Source organism: Lathyrus oleraceus, chromosome 7, assembly GCF_024323335.1.
Source record: "Lathyrus oleraceus cultivar Zhongwan6 chromosome 7, CAAS_Psat_ZW6_1.0, whole genome shotgun sequence".
Lineage (NCBI taxonomy): Eukaryota > Viridiplantae > Streptophyta > Magnoliopsida > Fabales > Fabaceae > Lathyrus > Lathyrus oleraceus.
Window position 1 is genome coordinate 301,195,527 of NC_066585.1, and position 15,526 is coordinate 301,211,052.

Consider the following 15,526-nt stretch of genomic DNA (forward strand, 5'->3'; position numbering starts at 1 on the left):
AGGTGCTTTTGCTCATCTCGATCCTACGGTCAGGTGGTCGGTCAGATTGATGGGTTTGCGGGCTGCTGATATAGCATGGACTCATAATGGTTTGGCTGGACGGAATTTTATATATAGCTGCGGGGATTTTCCCAATGTGCCTCTCATAGGAGTTCAGGGTTGCATTAATTACAACCCAACGCTTCTTAGGAGACAGATGGGGTTCGCTATGGAAGTTCCTCCCCTTGAGTGTGAGACTCAGGAGTCCTTTTACTTCCCGGTTAAGGGAAATCAGGCCAAGTTGATGCAGGTGTCTGGGTCATGGCGTAACATTCAAAGAAAGGGCAAAGTTCCATTTGGCAAGGTCAACAGCCGGTATTTTCCTCTATTCGATGATTGGCTTCGGAAGAGGATTGAGATCACACATCTACCATTTCTGGGAGGTGATCCTGGGTGTCCTATGATTGAGGGTCCGAGTTCTTCTGTCAGTATGGGAGAATTCCTTGAGATGAAGAGAGCCAGAGATCAGTTGCTCGCAGAGAAAGCTGAATTGGAGATGAGTGTTGCTCGAATTCAGACGGCCAACCAGGAGATCAGAGTGAAGATGGAGGATCAGGACAAGCGACATGCCCTGGAAGCAAAGCGCTTTGAGATGGATACTGCCTACTATGGGAAGATCAATCAAGCCTTAGCATCGTCCACAAGAGAGCACGACATCACTAAGGAGAAGCTAGCCAGAGCTGCCAAGGTTATTGAAGATGAGAAGATGAGGCAAATCCTCGTGAGAGATCAGAGGGATGACAAAGTCTGAGTTCTCATTGCTGAGTGGGAGGCCAAACTGAAGATTAAGGAAGCGGAGAAAGCAAAGATCATTACATTGCTGAGAGAGATCACTACTTCAGGCAGATGAAGATTCACCAGAAGGAGGTGGGGAGATTACAGCAGGAGAACACCGAGCTCAGGTTCGCCGCAGAGTTCGCGAAGATGGTTGATGAGATAGGGCCGTCTGTGGGACCCTCATCAGGCTAACCTTATCATTTGTATGGATTGCCGTCAGGCTTGTTGACGGAATTCATTTGCTTGTATTTCTTTCCTGATTCTGGAGATTTGTACCTGATCTGATGTATGACTATGGCACTTATTGTGCATTTTGCTATGTGATGGTTATTTTCATTCAGTGATTGATCTTCTAGCTTTATTCGCTTTATTGTATGCACTCACACGAGCACACACATGGTTCAGGTGTATTTTGCTAAATCATATATCTCTGATCTGTATGATGAAATCAAATGCTGAATGTCAGAATATTGCTGCCGGATTATTATTTGTCTCGATGAAGCCAGGATCGAGAGACAAAGTGTTCCTCATGGGGATAAACACTGCATTCATGCATGATCATAATAACTTGTGCTTTATTTTGCAGGTATCAGTTCTAACGTGCTTGATTGTTTCAGGAATCATTGCTCGTGCTCGCAGAGCTGTACCTTTGCACTCAACACGCCCGCACAGATATTTCACGCGCCGTAATACTCCCAGACTGATGGATCTCCCAAATACTGATATTCTCGAGCTGAAAGACAAGATGACCGAGCTGATCAACATCATGCAAGGTTTTGCGGTTGGTCAGAAGGCTCTAGCTGATAAAGTCGAGAAGCTCGAGCGGGCTTCAGCGGCAAACAGTGGTGTGAACCTGGATGGTGTCTCCAACCAGGGGCTGGGTGGTTCTCGAGATGGTGGTAAGAGAACAACAGTGGGTATAGTGAACAATGCCGCTGGTTTCGGTACTACGGGTGGTCAGCCGGGCCAGAACGTAAAAGACAGTCTGTTCCCGCCTTTCTTTGGGGTCGATGACGACAGAGAGGAGGACAGAGAGGCCGATCAGTTCTCGATGCACAACGAACCGTTTGGTCAGTATGGTGCTCCGCCACAGAACAAAGAGATTCAGTTGCTGGCTGAGAAAATCAGGGCCTTGGAGAGTTATGCCACTCCTGGGGTGGTCAACATGTCAAATATGGGGTTGGTAGAGGGGATTGTGATCCCGCAGAAATTCAAGGCACCCACATTTGATCGGTATAATGGGAGTTCCTGCCCCGAAACTCATCTGCAGGCGTTTGTTCGTAAGATCTCGGCTTACACTATGGATCAAAAGCTGTGGATGTATTTCTTCCAGGACAGCCTGTCCGGAGGCTCCCTGGAGTGGTACACCAAGCTCAAGTCCTCAGATATTAAGAATTGGCAGGATCTTGGGGACGCCTTCTTTAAACAATATCAGTTCAACGCTGATATGGCTCCGAGTCGTACCCAGCTGCAGGGTATGTCTCAGAAAAATAATGAGGGGTTTAAAGAATACGCCCAAAGGTGGAGGGAGTTGGCTGCCAGAGTGCAACCTCCTCTAGTTGACAGAGAGATGTCTGATCTCTTTATGGGGACCCTGCAAGGGGCATATGCTGAGAGGATGGTTGGTTGTCCGGTGACCAACTTTTCAGACATAGTGGTGGCTGGTGAGAGGATTGAGAGTTGGCTGAAGCTTGGAAAGATACAGGGTAACGCTTCTTCTTCAGGGTCTAAGAAGCCCTTCAGTAATGGCCAGAGGAAGAAGGAGGGGGATACCAGTGCAGTATACGCACAACGAGGACCCAGTAGGGATCGTTACTTCCAGCACACTGCTACAGTAACTATTCCTGCTGAGAATCAGAATCAGCAGCAGCAACAACAACAATCTCAACAACAAAGACAACCGTTTCAGCAGAGGCCTCAGAGGGCTGGTTATCAAGTCAAGGGAAGGATGAATGATCGGCATTTTGACAGGCCACCTGTGACTTACTCTTTCTTGTTCAAGAAATTGCAAGACTTGGGGTTGGTACAGTTAAGGACTCTGGCACCTTTGAGACCTGATCAAAGGCCAGCCAATTATGACGAGAATGCAAAATGCGAATTTCACTCAGGTGCGCCCGGACACAATATAGAGACCTGGTGGATTCGAAAGCCATCAACTTTGCACCATCTCCCAATGTCAATGCTAATCCCATGCCTACGCATGGTCAAAGGGGGGTGAATGCTATTTCTGAAGAGAGTAGAGTTGGGCTGTCTACTGTTGATCAGTTGAAGACTCCTCTGGCTGAGGTTAAGAGGCAGTTGTTGTTGAATGGGGTCTATCTGGGTTGTGGTGTTGGTTGTGCTGAGTGCACTGTTTCTGTCAATGGGTGTTCATTGTTGAGGAAGACTGTTCAGAGTCTGATGGACGAGGGAAGTATTTTAATTGAGAAGGCTGATAAGGGGAAGGATGAAGTCTCCACCATAATAATATATTTTGATCCGGTGGATTTGTCTACTCTTGCTGAGGCGGCTCCAGTTACCATCACGGTACCTGGACCAATTCCATATGACAAAGATGATGCCGTGCCATGGCATTATGGTGGGGAAGTGTACTGTAACGGTGAGAGGGTAGAAGACCAGACTGCTAGTGAAACCACCGTGTCAAAGGTGGGTAATGCCGGTCCCAGCGGTTTCACTCGCAGTGGCAGACTGTTTGCACCAGATGCCTTGAGGGGTGGGGAAGGAGAGAAAGAGAAAAAAGAAAAGGCTGAGGCTTTAGCCAGGGCAAAAGGGAAAGCAATGGTTGGTGATAGTACTCCAGTGGTGACACCGGCGCCGGTAGGGCTGGAAGAAAAACTTGATGATGATGCAGAGGAATTCTTGAGGATCATCAAGAAGTCTGAGTACAAACTTGTGGACCATCTACAGCAGACTCCTTCCAAAATCTCGATCTTATCTTTGCTGTTAAGCTCTGAGGGGCACAGGGAGGCTTTGATGAAGATCCTGAAGAAAGCCTATGTTCCTCAAGAGATAACAATAAACCAGTTGGAGACGGTCGTGTCTAACGTGCATGCCAGCCATGGGTTGGGTTTTACAGACATGGACCTGACGGTGGATGGAAGGAATCATAACCGAGCATTACACATCGCCATGGAATGTAAAGGAGCCGTGCTTTCGCATGTGCTGGTTGATACCGGCTCCTCATTGAATGTGTTGCCGAAGAAGGCTCTGGCTAAGTTGAATTGTGATGGGCTGATTCTGACTCCGACCGATCTAATAGTGCGGGCATTTGATGGGTCGAAGAGGGCCGTGTTTGGAGAGGTTGAGCTGCATGTGAAGATAGGCCCAGAGGTGTTCAAGTCGACTTTCTATGTCATGGATATCCAACCGGCATACAGTTGCTTGTTGGGTAGGCCATGGATCCATGCTGCTGGGGCAGTGACCTCGACTTTGCACCAAAAGCTGAAATATATTTGGGAAGGACAAGTCTTCACCGTCTGCGGAGAAGAGGACATCTTTGTCAGCCACCTTTCATCATTTAAATATGTGGAGATGGATGGCGAAATCTGGGAGACGCCCAGTCAAGCGTTCGAAACCGTTAAGGTGGATGTCGCATCCGCGAAAAACAACCGGCGGGCTGAAACAAAACACAACACAGAGCCGCCACCGTGCGTTATTTATCCCAAAGGAGGGAAAGGAAACGCTCAGAGTAAACCTGGGAAAAGCATGGTCTCGCGACCAAAGAGAAAGGGTACGGGAGTCGGTTACGCAAGGGGAAGGTATTAGCACCCCTCACGTCCGTCGTACTCGACGGGATCCACGCTCTAAAAGAAAGAAAAGGTTGCTAAACAAACGGACATCACACACACACGCACCGAAGACAACACAGGTGGGGTTAAGAGGAAGGGGCTCGCTAGGACATCGCATCCTATGCCTACGTATCTCGTCTGGAACGAGAATCAGAGCTGCCGTAGTTCGGCTCACGCACGCCAAACAAACAAACACAGACACAGGCAAACATGGAGCCTGAATGCCAATCACTGGACTTACATCAGCATCTGAACCAAAACACACGCACACTGGAACTCGAATGCCACTCGATGGACTTACATCAGCTTCCAAGCACACAACAACCAACAAGTTAATAGGGAGTCGGGAACTCGAGCCTATAACTGTCAAGCACACACACAAAAAGAAAGAAAAGTGCCCGGAGAGACCTCGCACGGTCTCCTGCCTACGTACCTCATCTGGTATGAGGATCAGGGCGACGTAGTTCCCCTGAAAGGGAAAGAAATTCTAGCCAGAAACCAAGGGGAGACACACTACTAGGGAGCTGTACTCGAGCCTAGGTGTTATCATGCATCATTGCCCTATGTTATGGTTTCTATCTACTTGCACCACAGCAAGCTAATCCTAACCAGGAAAAACAAGCATGCAAGCATCAATCAAAATAAAGCAAACATTTCACATAGCACACACTATATCCCGTCAAGTGAGGCTCAAACAAGGGTGGACTGCCGAGGCAAGTCATCTGTACAAGGGTATAGTTAGCTCTTAACCTTGCCATTGAGAGGCTAAGGTGAAGCTGATGAAAGGTGAGTGAAGATTAGACTTCACAGCTCTTATCCCTGGCCAGGGAGAGCTTCAGACAAAGGAGCATGGGTCCAGAATGGAAGGACCCTTCTACGCTCAAGACTCTGACACAACTGTACAAAGTACAAGATCTTGGGTTAATGTCCCAATGCATCTACACAGTGGTGTGAGCAGAGGGACGACTCAACAGAATAGTGGGAGATAGATTGCGTATCTCTTTGATCCACCAATTGCCTTAATCAAGGTCTTTACCTGCTTGGCACAACAGTAAACAATCACAAACATCGCCTCTTAAGGAGGACTTCAGACAGTTGCCTGGCTAAATAACAAGCCAGGTCTTCCAGACTACATGGAGACAAGAGAGTCTACCTCAACTGGTTTATACAACCAAGCAACAGCAAGCAACTTAATGTACCTGAAATCAATCAAGTATCATCAGTACTCAGACAAACCAACAGTAAACAGCAAATGTTAATCTGTACAGTCAGACACAAATTAATGCACATAAGTGCAAGTTATGAGCCCAAGCTCAAGCATCAAACCCTACAACACAAAGTCAATGTTATTTTACAACATCAAACAAAACTCAATTTAATCAGCTTGCAATTTTCTCCTTAAGCCTTTTGCCTTTCATCCTGAAAATCCAAAACAAACATGAGAAACTAGACCACTAGGCCAAGCCTAGGGTCCAAAGGAGATAAAAAATCCTAAACAGCAAGTGAAAATTATCCAAAATCACAATCAAACAAATTAAAAGCAAATGCAATTGGTCCCATGCTCATATCAATCACCCTTATCATTTCATGCACAATTTAGTATCAAACATGCAATTTGCAACTTCAAAAGACCAAACAGAACCATCTCCATCAAAAGCATACCAAAACATTTCAATTAATTCCACAAAATTTCCAGCCTAAACAGGACACATTCAATGAATAGCATGTCAAATTTCAGCTCAATTGGACAAAAGGAAGTTGGTCAATAAAAATCAAGAAGTTCAGACAATTTTAAACAAGCCAACACAAGGCATCAAAACAAGCATCAACTTCTATAAATCATAAAACAGTGACAACAATTAAGAAATGAATGGGATCAAAACCACAATAAACTATAAGGTGCCTACAATGCTCATACCAAATTTCACATTCATCCAATACACTATGAGAACTTCACAAGCAACATGCCAACATGTGTCACACAATGTCACAAAATGAGCCAACAGAAGAGAAAATCACAATCAATTAGAAAATGTCATCAAAAATTCCAGAAAAATTCTCATGTGATCTCAACATTCATATGTTCATTCATGCAAAATTTCAACTCAATTCAACATTCCTAGGTATTTTAAATAAAATCATGAAATTGACCTAGCTTGGTGTGACACAAATTGTCACACCTCTATTCAAAAATTTATATCTCCTCAACCAGGTATCCAAAAACCACAAACTCTACATCAAAATCACCATCAAAGTGTCCAGAATATGCATAAAAATTTCATCCATTTCTTTGAAAGCATCAGCATTTTATGAAAGATATGACAAGACATGTACAAATGTGACACATTCAAACAATCCCTAGACAAATTAATTTTCCACATGTGCACAAAAATAATAAAAATCATGATTAAATTCTACACATTACAAGAAGAACAATGCAAAAAATCTCACCAAAATTGGACAAGAAATGAATGAGATATGATTTTTACAAGATCATGTAATCAAATGAAAATGAATTGCAAAAAAGAAATGAAATAATAAAACAAATTAAATCTGAAATGGCAAAACTGTAATTCTTAGGGACCAGACCAAAACGCGGTCGCTTCATTAAACTGGTTGGCGCTCGCTGATTGGACAGGGAATGACGGGAAACACAATTCAAACGCAGGCAATGGCGAAACAAGATCAAACGCGTTCTTATCACGTTCTTCACCAAGACAAGTTCAGAAAATTCCAGAACATGAAGAACATCAAATCGTAACCAAAATCAACAAACTTATAGTCAAAAGAACCGTCTCTCAACAAGGATTATGAATATGTAAACGATTTAACCTAATTCTCAACATAACGACGGGATCGAGTGAAAAAAGAATCACATCCAAACATTCAAACTCAGATTTCTCATCCAATACTCAATCAAATTAAAAACTATAAACATCATTGCATTCTACGTTCAAAGACCTACAAAAGGCATATAATAATTCATGCGATGATGAGATTCGAAAAAACACCTTGTGGAGGTTGCAGGTCTCGATTCGTGAGTTTCCAGGCGTAATTTTGTGAAACAGATGAGGATTGATGTACAGGAAGATGATTGGAGTGCAGGTCCTAGCTCAAAGATGCTTCATGTGCAAGATCCATCCATTTGCCATTGTTGTGCTTACTTGTGACAGTTCCAATTCTTGGAGTTTTAGGCAATGATTCAGCAAAACAGCTCCTCAATGAACCTTGTGGAAGATGAATCCACGAAGAATGATGAAGATTTGGTGAAGATTGATGAAAAAAGTGATGAAGATTTTTGAGAATTTTGAGAGGTTTTGGTGAAATTCAGTTACAGATCTTTGGAGAATGTGATTGTAATTAGCATTTTCTGTTATGCTTAACAATATATACCAATGCTAATCCACTTCCTAATCTCAATTACCAAAAATCAAGTGATTAGCATAATTGCATTTTCAATGAAAGTCCAAAAATGACCTTGCCAAATTATGCACAATGACAGCACATGACAGTTGGAGCAAATCACATTTTGCATTTGGAGTGTGTTGGCATTGGTTTCATGTCCAAATTCCAAGTATTGCTCAAATTCACTATCTCACACCAAAAATACACATAAATCCACTTGAAAATTGACTTTTTGCCTTGACCATTTTTGATGAATTTTGATCATACATCTTGGAAGTACATGTGAAATGGGGTTTGCTCACAAAAAGATCACCCAAATTGGACATTCCATGTGAAAGTTATGCCACTTTGATTTTAGGCATTTTTGGAAAATGAATGGACCATATCTTGTCAACCATACATGAGAATTTCAAGTTCTTGGACTTTTTGGAAAGGTGAGAGTAAGATCTACAACTTTCAGGTTGAACAAAATTTCATTTGAAGCTTTTTTGGACATGTAATTTTGTGATGAAAAACTTTCCATTTTTGGAAACTTCCATTACAAGTCACTTTCCATTTTTGGCAACTTTTTGTCTGACTTTATTTTCTTCATTCTTGAGGTTTGAAATGTCAAATGAAACTTGTTTAGACATGAATGAAGTGTATCCAACTCTCTCCCACCTCCAAATCCATAAAATCAAGCACAGTTGACCACAGTTGACTTTTCTGATTGATAGATGAATTTGGCTGTGCACTGATCAAGTTGAGCCTCAAACTCCTGATGAAATGGCTCAATGATGAACCCCTAGCTTCCATTAGCTCAATACAATCACATGATGATCCCCATATCCATTGTAGACCCCATCTCCATGCCATGCCCTGATTGGCCCAATGCAACTGATTAGGGTTGACCAGTGGTCAAAACCCTAATCCCAAGGTATCTTGATCAAACACTTGAATCTTCTTGGATGATCTCAAAACCATGATGATGATGATGTACCATAGCAACCAAGATCAAGCTCAATCTCCTTGAGAATCAAAGAAACCCTAATTTGAATCACCATCCTCAGACAGTTAATGATCCAGTCCAACGAAACCCTAGCTTGCATACACCAACCTTTTATCTTCTGATCAAGACTTATGAGGATGATTGGCACAATGTAACCACATGATATGCAATATGCAATGACTAATGACCTAAAAATGTTATGCAATATGTTAAGCTAGTCCCAAGAGAAGAGGGCAAATTTTGAGATGTTACAGCTGCCCCTATTCAATCCACTGTGAACCTGTCGATATGAATAGCCTCGGCTTTCAGATGATCAGGATGAAGAGTGATTGAATACCAAGAACAGACGAACAATTTGCACTCCGATGGGAAAATAATTAACAACGCCTGTCAGAATCGGCGAAGAAGCAATCTCAAAGAAAAATCTGTCTGGAACGGAAAAAGTCGGCCCGATCACCGAAACAACAACGTCGACCTGGATACCAAAATAAATGGTAACGCAGGGACAACCATGGCCTGAACACCACATCTACTGGGGATTATTATCTCTTTCTTCCTTTTTTTATGTTTTTCTTGAACCCCGCAATTTTTCTTATCTTATCTTTTTCATTTTCTTGAACCCCGAAATTTTCTTCCGCGCAAGTGATCCCTGATCACTGCATTTGAACCCCGTTCTCCTGTTTGCCAAAATAATGAACCCCAATCTCCAGAAAACACCTCGTGTCTCCTTTTCTCCATTTGAACCCCAGTCGCCTGACGATAACTCGTGATCGCCAATGTGAACCCCGTTTTCCAGAAAACACCTCGTGACTCCTTTTCTCCATTTGAACCCCGCTCTCCAGAAAATGTCGCAACACTTCCCTCTCTCCATTTGAACCCCGTTCTCCCATTTCTCGTGATAATTTCGCTGGCAACATCAGAAATAACACCAAACACCACTCTGAGGGCGACATATCAGAGGGTACACCTTCACAAAAGGAAGGTAACATGTGCATCTCTTCATCCGAAGACACCTATAACGACCTCCATTGGCATCCACCAAAGTCTAAGGTGACACATGAACAGAAGATAATCCTGCGGACCTCATCCTGGATATAATCTTCAACTCCAATCTCCATTTGAACCCCGCTCTCCAGAAAATGCCTCAGCATTTCCTCTTCTCCAGTTGAACCCCAAAATCGCGCTGATCGCGTAATATCCTTAGATTTCATTTCCATCTCCGTCCGACGGAAAAACTTCCTCCAGTATCGCACTATTGGGGAACATTGCTGACCTGACGTCATGATGTTATACTCCTCAGAGTAACATCTTCACCATCCGGCGAAACCAAAACCTCAAGCGGTAACCACGACTTGAATTGCGCTGATCGCATAATATTTCCATCTCTGTCCGACAGAAACAAATTCCTCCAGTATCGCACTACTGGGAAATACCTTTGATTAAATCATGAGGCTAAACTCCTCGGAGCAACACCTTCATCTTCAGGCAACCACTTCTCAAACGGTAACCACGGTCTGAAACTAGCTTATGCTTGTATTGATGCATGATTGATTTTTCTGCGTAATGCTCCATAATTATGGAAATGCTACGCGATTTATTTTTCTATGCAACATGCTATGTTTATTCTACATGATGAATGCATAAAAAGCGTCCCCCTCAAGGGATTCTGCTGGGGAGTACGAGACACTCTGTTGAGGAACTCGTCAATTCTCCGATCTCCACCCCGCTGGGGAATGGCACTGCTGCTGCTGGGAAAAGGTAACCCTTGCTGGGGAAGAACCTTCTTTGCACCCAATCCGATCGGGAAACTGCTGGGGATAAGAACCACCAACACTCTGTGGGGATACAACAGTCTTCGACTTGCTGGGGATATCAATCCCGACTCTGCTTTGGGGAACCCCTACAGATACCTGGCGACTTCATTGGGGAAATGCTCACAGATAGCTTTGCTGGGGAAACAACAACCTCCAGGTCTGGCGACTGGGGAATATTGATCTTGAAACCTGCTGGGGATAACCATCCTGACCCTGCTAGGGAAGACACAGACCTTGGATCTGCTGGGGATTAGGTCCTCCTGACTCTGCTTGGGATATACATCCCGACTCATCTGGACCTTTTCTACTCCATCATCTTGTATTCAAAATCGCTCCGCGCTCGACGGAGAGCGAACTCCTGGGGCTTATACAGATTTTCCAATTTTCCGACTTTGAAGAGTCTTCTTGATTAATTCCAAGGATCGTCGTATGTCTCACCGTCTCTTCATCGTTCTTCTGTTCATTCGTCCCTGATTGGACCCTGCGGGGAATTTCTACAGACTTTCCAATCTTCCGATTTTGAAGAGTCTTCTTGATTATCATTCAAGGATCGTCGTACGTCTCAACGTCTCTTCGTCATCCCTTCATATTCATTCGTCCCTGATTGGACTCCATGGGGATTGGCTTTGTCAACAGCTTCCTCGTCACCACCTGCAAGTGAGTGAAAGAATATCTAACAGTTCCTGCAAAACAGATCGTTAGATAAAACCGTGCCCCAGGCGTGTCAAGATTTTAACACTTGGGTCACCCAACCTTCCGAATAAGATTTCAAGCTTTCAATCTTATAAGCATGCATTGGAAGGGACCTGTATGTCTTAAAATGCAAAGATTCTTTATCAAAAATAATCAGATGTTTTTGCAATCAAAGCGGTAATGAAAAACAAAAACAAAAATTATTTGACTGAATATGCATTTTATTGATTGGAAAAAGTGTGGCTCAAAACCGAGCAATACAAAGGAAGCAATTCCTGAAAAGAGGTAATTGCGCACAAAAGGAAAAATCTATCCTAATGGCAATGTGAAACCCGTGATCTCATCGAGTTCCAACTCGGTTACACCCCATATGTCCTCAGACTCTCCGTGCTTTCTGCCTTCTGAACAAGACGATTCCGACTGATCCCTACCGGGTATTATCCATGTGCCTTAACCAAAGCGCAACCGATCATGCTAGACGCAGTTGTTCGTTTCAATCCCTCTTTTGCCTGGACCGCCCTTTCGGGTTTTCAGTCCACTGGGATACCCTTTTTTGCCCAAGTCGCCTTTTCAGGTTTTCGACTTGTCGGGTGTACATTTTTCATTTTATCCCTAATTTTTGCCCGAACCTTTTTCTTTCTGTTTTTTGGTTCGCCGGGATACCCATTTTTGCCTGGACTATTTTGTTCTTTTCGTCCAGCGGGTCTCTTTATACGAAGTATTTTTTAACTGCGTCCGCATTCACAGGGGATGGAAAATCCTCGCCATCCATGGTCGTTAACAACAAGGCTCCGCCAGAGAAAGCCTTCTTGACCACGAATGGACCTTCATAATTGGGTGTCCATTTGCCCCTTCGATCGCTTTGAGGAGGAAGGATCCTTTTCAGCACCATATCACCCACGTGATATACCCGAGGTCGTACCCTTTTGTCAAAAGCACGCTTCATCCGCTGTTGGTACAACTGCCCATGACAGATGGCTGCCAGCCTCCTTTCTTCAATCAGGCTTAACTCTTCATACCGAGTCCTTACCCATTCCGCCTCTTGCAATTTTACGTCGATCAGGACTCTCAAAGAGGGAATTTGAACCTCAACTGGTAGCACCGCTTCTATCCCATATACCCACGAGAAAGACTTTGCCCTAGTAGGCGCACCGAGGTACAATACCCAGGATACAAGCTTCACACTTGCCCATACTGTCGGTGCATTCGAATGCTAACCTGGAAACGAAGGGAACATGGGATCCCTTCGGCATAACCAAAGCACTAACTCGTCCACATTAACCCCATCAGACATCAGAATCCGTTCGGATTCAGGGTCAGGCCCCTCCTCCGGGATCGGTTACTCTCAATCTTTCGATTTGAGCACCTCGAAATGTCCTCATCAGGGAACTCAAACTTCCTCGGTTGATAATCCTCCACGGGTTGCCGGGCGAGGTAATCAAACAATACACTCCTCCCTTGATTGCTTTCTAGGAGGTGTACCGAATATCGCATTCAATCAAAATCATTGGCCCTTTCGCAACCCGTCCGGTCATTGCTGGCTCTTTCAGAAATCTACCTGATCAGATCCATCTCGAAATCCACAAAGCGGTATGAACCAGCATATACTGTCTCAGTCGGCGAGCAGCCTATGCCAAAGTACGTCAAGTTTTCTCGAGCAGTGAATGTATTGTTTCACAGTCGGTAAACTTTTTGCTAAGGTAAATTGCATGCTCTTTTCGACAAGACTCGTCATGCCGACCCAATACACCTCGTAGACCCCTCGAAGGCTGTCAAGTACAGAATTGATGGTCGTCCCTCTGCAGGGAGTATCAGAATCAGAGGTTCCTGCAATTTATTCTTTTACCATTCAATGCCCCTTGGCAATCATTATTCCACCTGACCGTTTGATTTTTTTTTTCACAACTTGAATGGGTTCACACATGGCTGTTAGGTGAGATATGAAGCATGACATGCAGTTCAATCTACCTAATAGACCACGAACCTCTCTTTCCATTCTCGGTTCAGGCATTTCTTATTTTGTTTTCTTTCTTTATTTTTTCTTCTCTTTTTTTTTAAGCAGGATCAACCTCGATTCCTCTCTTACAATGAACCCCAACATCTTACCGGACCGCACTCTGATAGTGCACTTTATCTGAATTCAACCTTAGTTTGAATTGTCTTAACCGATCAAACGACTTGCCCCGGTCTGCCAGATGCCCATCTTCTGCTTGGGACCTTGCTATTATGTCATCACCATAGCATTTGATTCCATGATGAATCATATCATGAAACAAAGTCACTCTGATACGTGGCACCGGAGTTCTGCTTCTCTAGAGGACAGTCTCCTCTCCATGGTAGCTTGTGCACAACGACACCGGTATCCGACTCTGGCATATCCTGACACGACCAGGTGACGGTATCCATATGCTCTTTCAACAGGGCTACCATTATGCTTTCGACTTGCCCCTGAAGCGACCCCAATTTTCACTTCCTTTCTGACCTCGGCGACACTTGGAATAACAATCTCAACCCGCTCTTCATGCGGCTGAATCACCCGCTCCTCTTGTTTTAACAACCCGGCTAATTCCAGCAGATCACAATCTTCTTCGCCTTCTTCTTCGACCTGATAGATCAGATTGTCGAAGTCATATGAGGTGTAACAGGATTGTTATCAATGAGACCCGGAGAATTATTTTTTCGATATCGGAACGAGACAAATCAAAAGAGGAAAAATGAAAATAAACATTGCCATTTTTATTTGTTTTTAAACTGCAAAAATGAATGAAAAACAGGGAACACCGCTTTTTGACTGAAAAACATCCATTTATTTATGATGCAAAATGTTGCAAAATGAAACATGAGGTGGCCCTTACAATGAACCATTACGTGTCGGGCAACACGTATGGCTTTCATGCAAATAAAACTGAAAACAAGAAACATTACTCCTCAAGTAGAGCGACAATGATGATCTTTTTTTAGGCCTTCCAGTTCTGGACTTCCATCCCTGGTACGCACGGCTTTATCCAACCATCAAACTTGCAGTTACCATCAGTCTCTTCACCCATCCCACAGGCGTGATCCGAATCTTCAGCAATTGCACTCACCATTGCCTGACCATGTGCCGGCATGGGATTAGCATTAACATTCGCTGATGGCGCAAAATTGATAGCCTTGGAGTCTACCAGATCCTGGACAACATTCTTGAATGCCCTACAGCCCTCAATGTTATACCCCGGTGTTCCAGAATGAAATTCGCATTGGGCGTTCTCATCATAGTTAGGAGGCCTCTGATCTGATCTCATCGGAACCATCGTCCTCGGCTGAACCAACCCAAGATCCATCAACTTTTTGAACAAAACAGCATATGTCACGGGCGGCTTATCAAAATGGCGATCAATCCCTTTCCCCCTCACTTGGTACCCGACTCTCTGTTGAGGTGGCTGACGCTGCTGTCGTACTGACTGATTACCAGCAGGGGTGGTTACCGCGGCAGTGTGCTGGTAGTAACGATCCCTACCGTGTCCTCCTTGGGCATACACAACACTTGATTCTCCCTCATTCTTCCTTTGGCCATTTCCGAAGGGCTTCTTCGATCCTGATGACGAAGCATTACCACCCTGGATCTTCCCCATTCTCAGCCAACTGTCGCATCCTGCGAAAAATCAACCGGCGAGACTCAAAAGAAAACGCACACAGAGCCGCCACTGCGCGTTATTTATCCCAAGATAGGGAAAGGAAACGCTCAGAGAAACCTGGAAAGACATGGTCTTGCGACCAAAGAGAATGGGTAAGGGAGTCGGTTACGCAAGGGGAAGGTATTAGCACCCCTCACGTCCTAGGTACTCCTAGGGATCCACGTTCTAAAATAAAGAATAGGTTGCTAAAAACATCACACACACACACACACACAGGGAACGCAGGTGGGGTTAGGAGAAGGGAGCTCGATAAGGTATCGCACCTTATGCCTACATATCTTGTCTGGAACAAGAATCAGAGCCACTGTAGTTCGGCTTACGCACGCCAAACAACACAAAACAAAC